General features: G+C 40.3%; 1 non-coding gene across 1 annotated transcript; it reads right to left on the bottom strand.

Moving 5' to 3' along the window:
- Positions 1-3,765: 3,765 nt before the first annotated feature.
- LOC130959991 (small nucleolar RNA R71) lies at positions 3,766-3,869 on the bottom strand. The gene has a single exon (XR_009078958.1). It is a non-coding gene; the product is annotated as a small nucleolar RNA R71 (small nucleolar RNA).
- Between the last annotated feature and the right edge of the window lie 4,253 nt (positions 3,870-8,122).

Below are 8,122 nucleotides of genomic sequence, written 5' to 3'. Positions count from 1 at the left end.
TAACTCCCATTCTTGTGCCAGTTTGGGCGTTTAACGCTGGGAATTCTGAGGGTGACTTTGAACGCCGGTTTGGGCCATCAAATCTTGGGCAAAGTATAGACTATCATATATTGCTGGAAAGCCCAGGATGTCTACTTTCCAACGCCGTTGAGAGCGCGCCGATTGGGCTTCTGTAGCTCCAGAAAATCCACTTCGAGTGCAGGGAGGTCAGAATCCAACAGCATCTGCAGTCCTTTTGAGTCTCTGGATCAGATTTTTGCTCAGATCCCTCAATTTCAGCCAGAAAATACCTGAAATCACAGAAAAACACACAAACTCATAGTAAAGTCCAGAAAAGTGAATTTTAACTAAAAACTAATAAAAATATAATAAAAACTCAACTAAAACTACCAAAAACATACTAAAACAATGCCAAAAAGCGTACAAATTATCCGCTCATCATTGACCAAGAGGAAGACTCCATCATTGATGAATTCTTATCCAAAATGGAATCCTCTCCCATGGAATGTGAAGTTGAAGTTATTGAAGACAACTCTACACCGAGTAACATTGTTGACCTTGTTGAAGACTCTTTCAATGAATGTGAAGTTGATGTTGAAGTAGATTTCACACAACCTCCAAAGTTTGACTTGATTGATGATGAAGGTGAATTGGATGAAGTTGACAAGCAAGGAGAAATTAAAGAAAGTTGTCAAGAGGTGGTGATGCCAAGGCATCTTAGGCTAGTTTCACTAGCATTTTTCTGTTAGTTTTAGTTGTTTTATGCATTTTCTTGAGCTTAAAGTAACCAAGAATGGTTAAATGAATAACAAAGCAATGAACCATCCAAACAGTATGATTTTGATGCAAATTTCATGAGTTTTTAGTTATATTACTTGAATGCTATGAATGAAAGATTTCTCATGAAATTTTGCAAGACTTTGATGCAATTGTTTGGATGATTTTAGGGAAGAAGAGGCTAGGCAAGGAAGCAACAAAATCAATAAAGGAAGCTTGAATATCACATGTGGAGTTTAAGTTCCAGTTTAAGCTTAAACTGGAGCTTAAACGCCAAAATCATGAAAGCTGAGGAAAAGCTGAAAGTGGCGTTTAACCTCCAGTTTAACCTTAAACTGGAAGTTAAACGCCAGAAGTGGGAAATGCACCAGGGAGTCATTTCCACGTTTAAGCTCCAGTTTAACCTTAAACTGGAGCTTAAACGTGTTCGACCATTCTCCTCCAGGGTTGCCATTTCCACGTTTAAGCTCCAGTTTAAGCTTAAACTGGAGTTTAAACGTGTTCGACCTTTACCCTCCAGGATGGCTTTCCTCCATTTCCACGTTTAAGCTTCAGTTTAACCTTAAACTGAAGCTTAAACGTGTTCGACAATTCCATCCTCCAGGGTGCTTTCTTCATTTCCACGTTTAAGCTTCAGTTTAACCTTAAACTGAAGCTTAAACGTGTTCGACAATTCCACACTCCAGGGTTGCCTTCTTCCATTTCCACGTTTAAGCTTCAGTTTAGCCTTAAACTGAAGCTTAAACGTGTTCGACTTATATCACCTCCAGGAGTGTCCAACGTTTAAGTTGCAGTTTAAGCTTAAACTGCAACTTAAACGCCACTAATTGAAAAGGTTTCTTGGCCAAAGATATTGCAGTTTAAGTTAGCATTTGAGCACAAGCATTAACTTAAACGTACTCTGGTATGAAACCCAATTGAATATCATGGTTTATGGGATTGGGCCTGAAGAATTGACGAGTCTGGAATTTTAATTTGTTGAGTCATGTGTCATTACTTGATTATCACTAAGTTGGCTCAATGAATGTTACAGAATTGGATCAGCAGCCTCATCAAGATTATGGATCATAAACCCAAAGCAAAAGGAAATCAGGGAAAAGCCTCAAAGCCCAAGAAACACAACAGAAGCTCAATTTAGAAAGTGTATAAATAGGATAGAATTTAAGTTTGAGGGGGGACACTGGAAACTTTTGGAATTTTTCTAGTTTTCATCTTTTTGTAATTGAATTCAGAGCTATGACTCACTAAACCCCCTTTCATTGGGTTAGGGAGCTCTATTGTAATTCAATGAATCAATAATAGTTTTTATCTTCTTCTTCAATCTTTTCTCTTGAATTTTGTTAGAAAGCTTCTCGATCTAATTCCATTGGTTAGTTGTCTTGGGAAAGAAACTATCCATAATTGGAATCCTTCGGAACCTTGGGAAAGGAATGGAGGATTCATGCTAGAGAAGCTTTCTCACAGTGAATTGGATTGGGGCTTGGATGGATATTGTGACATGTAATCCTACCAAATTGAGGTTCATGAAACTGTGTGGTATAATCAGTGATCGAGCATCATCTCTTCTTATGAACATTTAAACCAAGGGATTGGGAATTTGTTTGTTTTTAGAGAGAATTGGTGAGCCAAGGGATTGGGATCCAATCATATAAGATTGCCAAGCAAAATTCAATGAATGCATTGGTTGAGGAAGGGATAAAAAATGTTTTGATTCGGAGATCTCAATATCTCCTGAAACCCAATGAATTCCCCATTTCTGATCTACCACTTTCTCTTTACATTCTGCAATTAAATTCATGCAATCACCCCGATCCCCTTTTAATTTCAGCAATTTAGCTTCTAGCTCTTTAATTCATGCAATTTAAGATTCCGCAATTTTCAATTTCTTGCCATTTACGTTTCCCGCCAATTTTACATTCCGCAATTCTCATCTAAATCTTGATTCCGCTCAACTAGAACACACTTCTAATCTGAATTGCTCACTCAACCAATCCTTGTGGGATTCGACCTCACTCTATTGTGAGTTTTTACTTGACGATAACCGGTGCACTTGCCGGAAGAAATTTTTGCCGATCGTGCAATTTCCTAAAAATCGTAGCTATCAAGTTTATAGCAATATCAAGTTTATGGCGCCGTTGCCGGGGATTGGTTTTCGATTGAAAATTCTCAAATTGGAAGTTAACTAGATTGAGCATTTTTCTTGTTTTGTTAATTCAGTTCATGTTACTTGTTGAATTTTAATTCCTGCACTCTGTTACTTGCTTACTTTCTTTATGCCTTTAATTTCAAGCAACTAACTCACTGACCCACTAACTATTTGAATTAATTCCTCAACTGCTCTAACCATACTCTTCCATTAACCAAGAGTATTTCACTTGTTTGTTGCCTGTGCTGTGTTCTTGTATGACAGGTAGGAGAAGAGAGACATCAACTCCTCCATATACCGAACCAGAGAGGACCCTTCATAAACTTAGAAGGGAAGCAAGAGGGAAGAGAGTACTGAGAGAAGAAGAATCTGAAGGAGAATCTGAGGACAATTTTGAGGAAGCTCTAGATCTCAACATGGATAGAGAAGTTCACAACCATGAGAGAGCTGATGGAAACAATGCCATTCCCGAGAGGAGGGTTCTTGGTTCATACATAAACCTAACCTCTGGGAATTGTGGTAGCAGCATTCAGAAACCACCCATTCAGGCCAATAATTTTGAACTCAAACCACAGCTAATATCACTGGTGGAGAATCATTGTTCATTTGGTGGGAGTGCTAATGAAGATCCAAACCAACATCTCACAAAATTCCTGAGAATTTGCGACATTGTGAAGTCCAATGGAGTCCAGGAAGATGCCTATAAACTGCTCTTGTTCCCATTTTCACTTAGGGACAAGGCAGCTAAGTGGCTGGAATCATTCCCAAGGGGGAGCCTAACAACCTGGGATGAGGTGGAAAGCAAGTTTCTGGCACGTTTCTACCCCCCACAAAAGGTCAATAGGCTTCGATCTGAGGTTCAGACTTTTAGACAACAAGATGGTGAAACTCTCTACGAGGCATGGGAGAGGTTCAAGGATTTGACAAGGAAATGCCCACCAGACATGTTCCATGACTGGGTGCAATTGCATATTTTCTATGATGGACTTTCTTATGAATCAAGGAAGGCTGTAGACCATTCATCAGGAGGTTCATTGAACAGGAAAAAGACTGTGGAAGAAGCCATTGAAGTGATTGAGACAGTGGCTGAGAATGAGTACTACTATGCTTCAGAGAGACACAACACTAAGGGAGTCATGGCGCTGAACCATGTTGATACAATTCTAGCCCAAAACAAAGTGTTTGCCAAGCAACTAGCAGAGCTCACCAGGAAATTAGACACAAATCAAGTGGCTGCAATACACACACAAGATCAAGAGGAAGTAAACACTGAAGGAGGTGATTGGGAAGAGGCCAACTATGTGGGAAATCAACAAAGGCAACCATATGATCCACATTCCAACACTTACAACCCAGGATGGAAAAACCACCCAAACTTTGGGTGGGGAAACCAGCAAACCCAACCACAAAACCACAAACCTTACAACCCCAACCAACATAACAATTTCACATACCAAAACTCCAACCAAAGATCATACCAAGCCACACAAAACACTTACTCCCAACCACCATATCATGGCCAAAATAATCAACCTGCCCAACCTAATCCGAACCAACAATTTCAAGATCAATTAAACAGGATAGAAAGAATGCTTGCAACCATGGGTCAAGACATAACCGAATTGAAAGCCTTTAAGGAAGAAGTAAATTCTAACTTGCAAAACCAAGGAGCTGCCATCCAGAAGCTAGAAAATCAAATTGGGTATTTGTCTAAGCAAACCCCTGGGCCAAGCGTTTCTCATGCTGCCAAGGCTATTGTAAGGGAAGAATGTAAGGCCATAACCCTCAGAAGTGGAAAGAAGCTAAAGGAGATCTCAAAGGAAACCACAGAGGATGAAGCAAAGGAAAATGTGAGAGATAAGGAACAAGGACAATCTTTTACACCGTCTGCAACAAAAGAAAAAGAAAAAGAGGTCCTGAAGCCTTATACACCCAAAGCACCATATCCTCAACGTTTGATGAAAAGTGAAAAGGATGGCCAATTCTCCAGATTTTTGGAGATTTTCAAGAAGCTTCAAATCAACATTCTGTTTGATGAGGCAATAGAGCAAATGCCACTCTATGTAAAATTCTTAAAGGAATTAATGACCAAGAAGAAAAGCTGGAGAAATGAGGAAACTGTGTTGTTGACTGAAGAATGCAGTGCCATCATTCAACACAAATTGCCTCAGAAATTGAAGGATCCAGGCAGTTTCCAAATCCCCTGCATTATAGGAGAAGTCATGGTGGAGAAGGCCTTGTGTGACTTAGGGGCCAGTATCAATTTGATGTCTCTAACAATGATGAGAAGAATGAAGATTGAGGAAGCCAAACCAACAAGAATGGCCCTCTAATTGGCAGATCGAACTTTGAAATTCCCTCATGGGATAGTTGAGGATTTGTTGGTGAAAGTGGGAGATTTTATATTTCCTGCCAATTTGTGGTGTTAGATATGGAGGAAGAAGCCAAAGCTTCGATAATCCTGGGAAGACCCTTCCTGGCTACTGCTGGAGCCATCATAGATGTCCAAAAGGTTGAGCTCACTCTTAGACTACATGATGAGCAATTGGTGTTTAACGTATTCAAGGCAATGAGCTATCCATCAGAATCACTAAAGGAATGCATGAGGGTGGATGTAGTGGACATTGCAGTACAAGAAACCTTTGAGGAAACAATAAAGGAAGTGGCAGAGGAGGAGTTCACCAAGGATATTGAAGTTAGTGACATCAAGGCTGCTGAAACAACCATGCCAAGCATGCCAGAGAGAGTGAAAGAAGAGAAGGAAGCACCAAAACCTGAGCTCAAAGCATTGCCCCCTAATCTCAAGTATGCATACTTGGGTAGTGATGAGAGCCATCCTGTTATCATTAGCTCTGCCCTGAGCCAAGAACAGGAAGAAGAATTGATCAAGGTGCTACAAACTCATCAAGATGCCATTGGATGGACCCTAGCTGATTTGAAGGGGATAAGTTCATCCATATGCATGCATAAAATCTTGTTAGAAGAGGATGCTAGACCCTCCATTCAAGCTCAGAGAAGATTGAATCCCGTCATGAAAGAAGTGGTACAAAAGGAGGTCATGAAGTTATGGCAGGCAGGGGTAATCTACCCCATTTCTGATAGCCCATGGGTTAGTCCCATCCATGTAGTTCCCAAGAAAGGTGGCATAACTGTGGTGCCAAATGAGAGGAACGAACTCATACCCACAAGAACTGTCACTGGGTGGAGGATGTGCATAGACTACAGGAAGCTCAATGAAGCCACCAGAAAAGATCATTTCCCACTCCCATTCATGGATCAGATGCTTGAAAGGCTTGCAGGACATGCTTACTATTGCTTTCTGGATGGATACTCAGGCTATAATCAGATAGTAGTTGATCCAAGAGATCAAGAGAAAACATCATTTGTTTGTCCATATGGAGTTTTTGCTTATAGACGCATGCCCTTTGGATTGTGCAATGCACCTGCCACTTTCCAAAGATGCATGCTGTCCATCTTTTCGGACATGATTGAAAAATTTATTGAGGTTTTCATGGATGATTTCTCTGTGTTTAGAGATTCTTTTCCTAGCTGCCTACACCACCTTGCCTTGGTGCTTAAGAGATGCCAAGAGACCAACCTAGTATTAAACTGGAAAAAGTGTCATTTCATGGTCACAGAAGGAATAGTCCTTGGCCACAAAATCTCTAATAGAGGCATTGAGGTGGACAGAGCTAAGGTGGAACTCATTGAAAACTACCTCCACCAAGTAATGTCAAGGCAGTTAGGAGTTTTTTGGGACACGCTGGCTTTTACAGAAGGTTTATTAGAGACTTTTCTAAAATAGCCAAACCTTTGAGTAACTTGCTTGTCGCTGATACACCCTTTGTATTTGATAAAAATTGCATGCTAGCCTATGAACTTTTGAAGCAAAAACTTTCCTCTGCACCTATCATTGCCCCACCTGATTGGAACTTACCTTTTGAACTGATGTGTGATGCATCAGACCTTGCTATTGGGGCAGTGCTAGGACAACGGAAAGACAATTTGGTACATGTGATTTATTATGCCAGTAAAGTCTTGAATGATAACCAAAGGAATTACACAACCACTGAAAAAGAACTCTTGGCAATAGTCTTTGCATTTGACAAATTTAGATCCTATCTCATTGGATCTAAAGTCATTGTCTTCACTGATCATTCAGCTTTAAAATACTTACTTGCTAAACAAGAATCCAAACCAAGACTTATTAGATGGGTTCTTTTGTTGCAGGAATTTGACATTGAAATCAAAGACAAGAAGGGTGTAGAAAACAAGGTGGTAGACCATTTATCAAGGATACCATGTGAAGAAGGAAGCACACAGAGCACACATATAAATGAGTGTTTTCCTGATGAACAACTCATGGTAATTCACAAAGCACCCTGGTTTGCAGACATAGCAAACTTCAAGGCCACTGGGAGTTTGCCGTTGGAATTTAACAAGCATCAAAGGAAGAAATTGGTAAATGATGCCAAATACTTCATCTGGGACGAACCATACTTGTTTAAAAAATGTTCTGATGGCATACTCAGAAGATGCATATCAGAGGAAGAAGGAAGGGAAGTCTTATGGGACTGCCATGGCTCCACTTATGGAGGACATTTTGCAGGAGAAAGAACAGCAGCTAAGGTGTTGCAGTGTGGTTTTTATTGGCCCACTATCTTCAAAGATGTAAAGGAACTAGTGAAGCACTGCCATGAATGCCAGAAAGCGGGGAACCTGCCAAGAAGAAATGAAATGCCACAATAATTCATTCTGGAACTTGAATTGTTTGATGTATGGGGAATAGATTTCATGGGACCCTTTCCCACCTCATACTCAAATAATTACATTCTTGTGGCAGTAGACTATGTCTCCAAATGGGTTGAAGCAATAGCAACTCCAACCAATGATAATAAGGTAGTCATGAACTTCCTCAGAAAACACATTTTTTGCCGTTTTGGGGTTCCAAGAGCAATCATCAGTGATGGAGGAAGCCACTTCTGCAACAAACCATTAGAGGCATTGCTTCTAAAATATGGAGTCAAACACAAGGTAGCCACACCATACCATCCACAGACAAGTGGGCAAGCCGAAATATCTAATAGGGAACTCAAAAGAATCCTGGAAAAGACTGTGGGAACTTCAAGGAAGGACTGGTCGATTAAGCTAGATGATGCTCTTTGGGCATATAGGACAGCTTTCAAAACACCAATTGGA

This window comes from Arachis stenosperma, unplaced genomic scaffold (genome assembly GCF_014773155.1).
Source record: "Arachis stenosperma cultivar V10309 unplaced genomic scaffold, arast.V10309.gnm1.PFL2 arast.V10309.gnm1.Scaffold_100029, whole genome shotgun sequence".
In the NCBI taxonomy this organism is placed as follows: Eukaryota; Viridiplantae; Streptophyta; class Magnoliopsida; order Fabales; family Fabaceae; genus Arachis; species Arachis stenosperma.
Note: the sequence above shows the minus strand (reverse complement) of the source record. Positions and strands in the feature narration are given on the sequence as shown.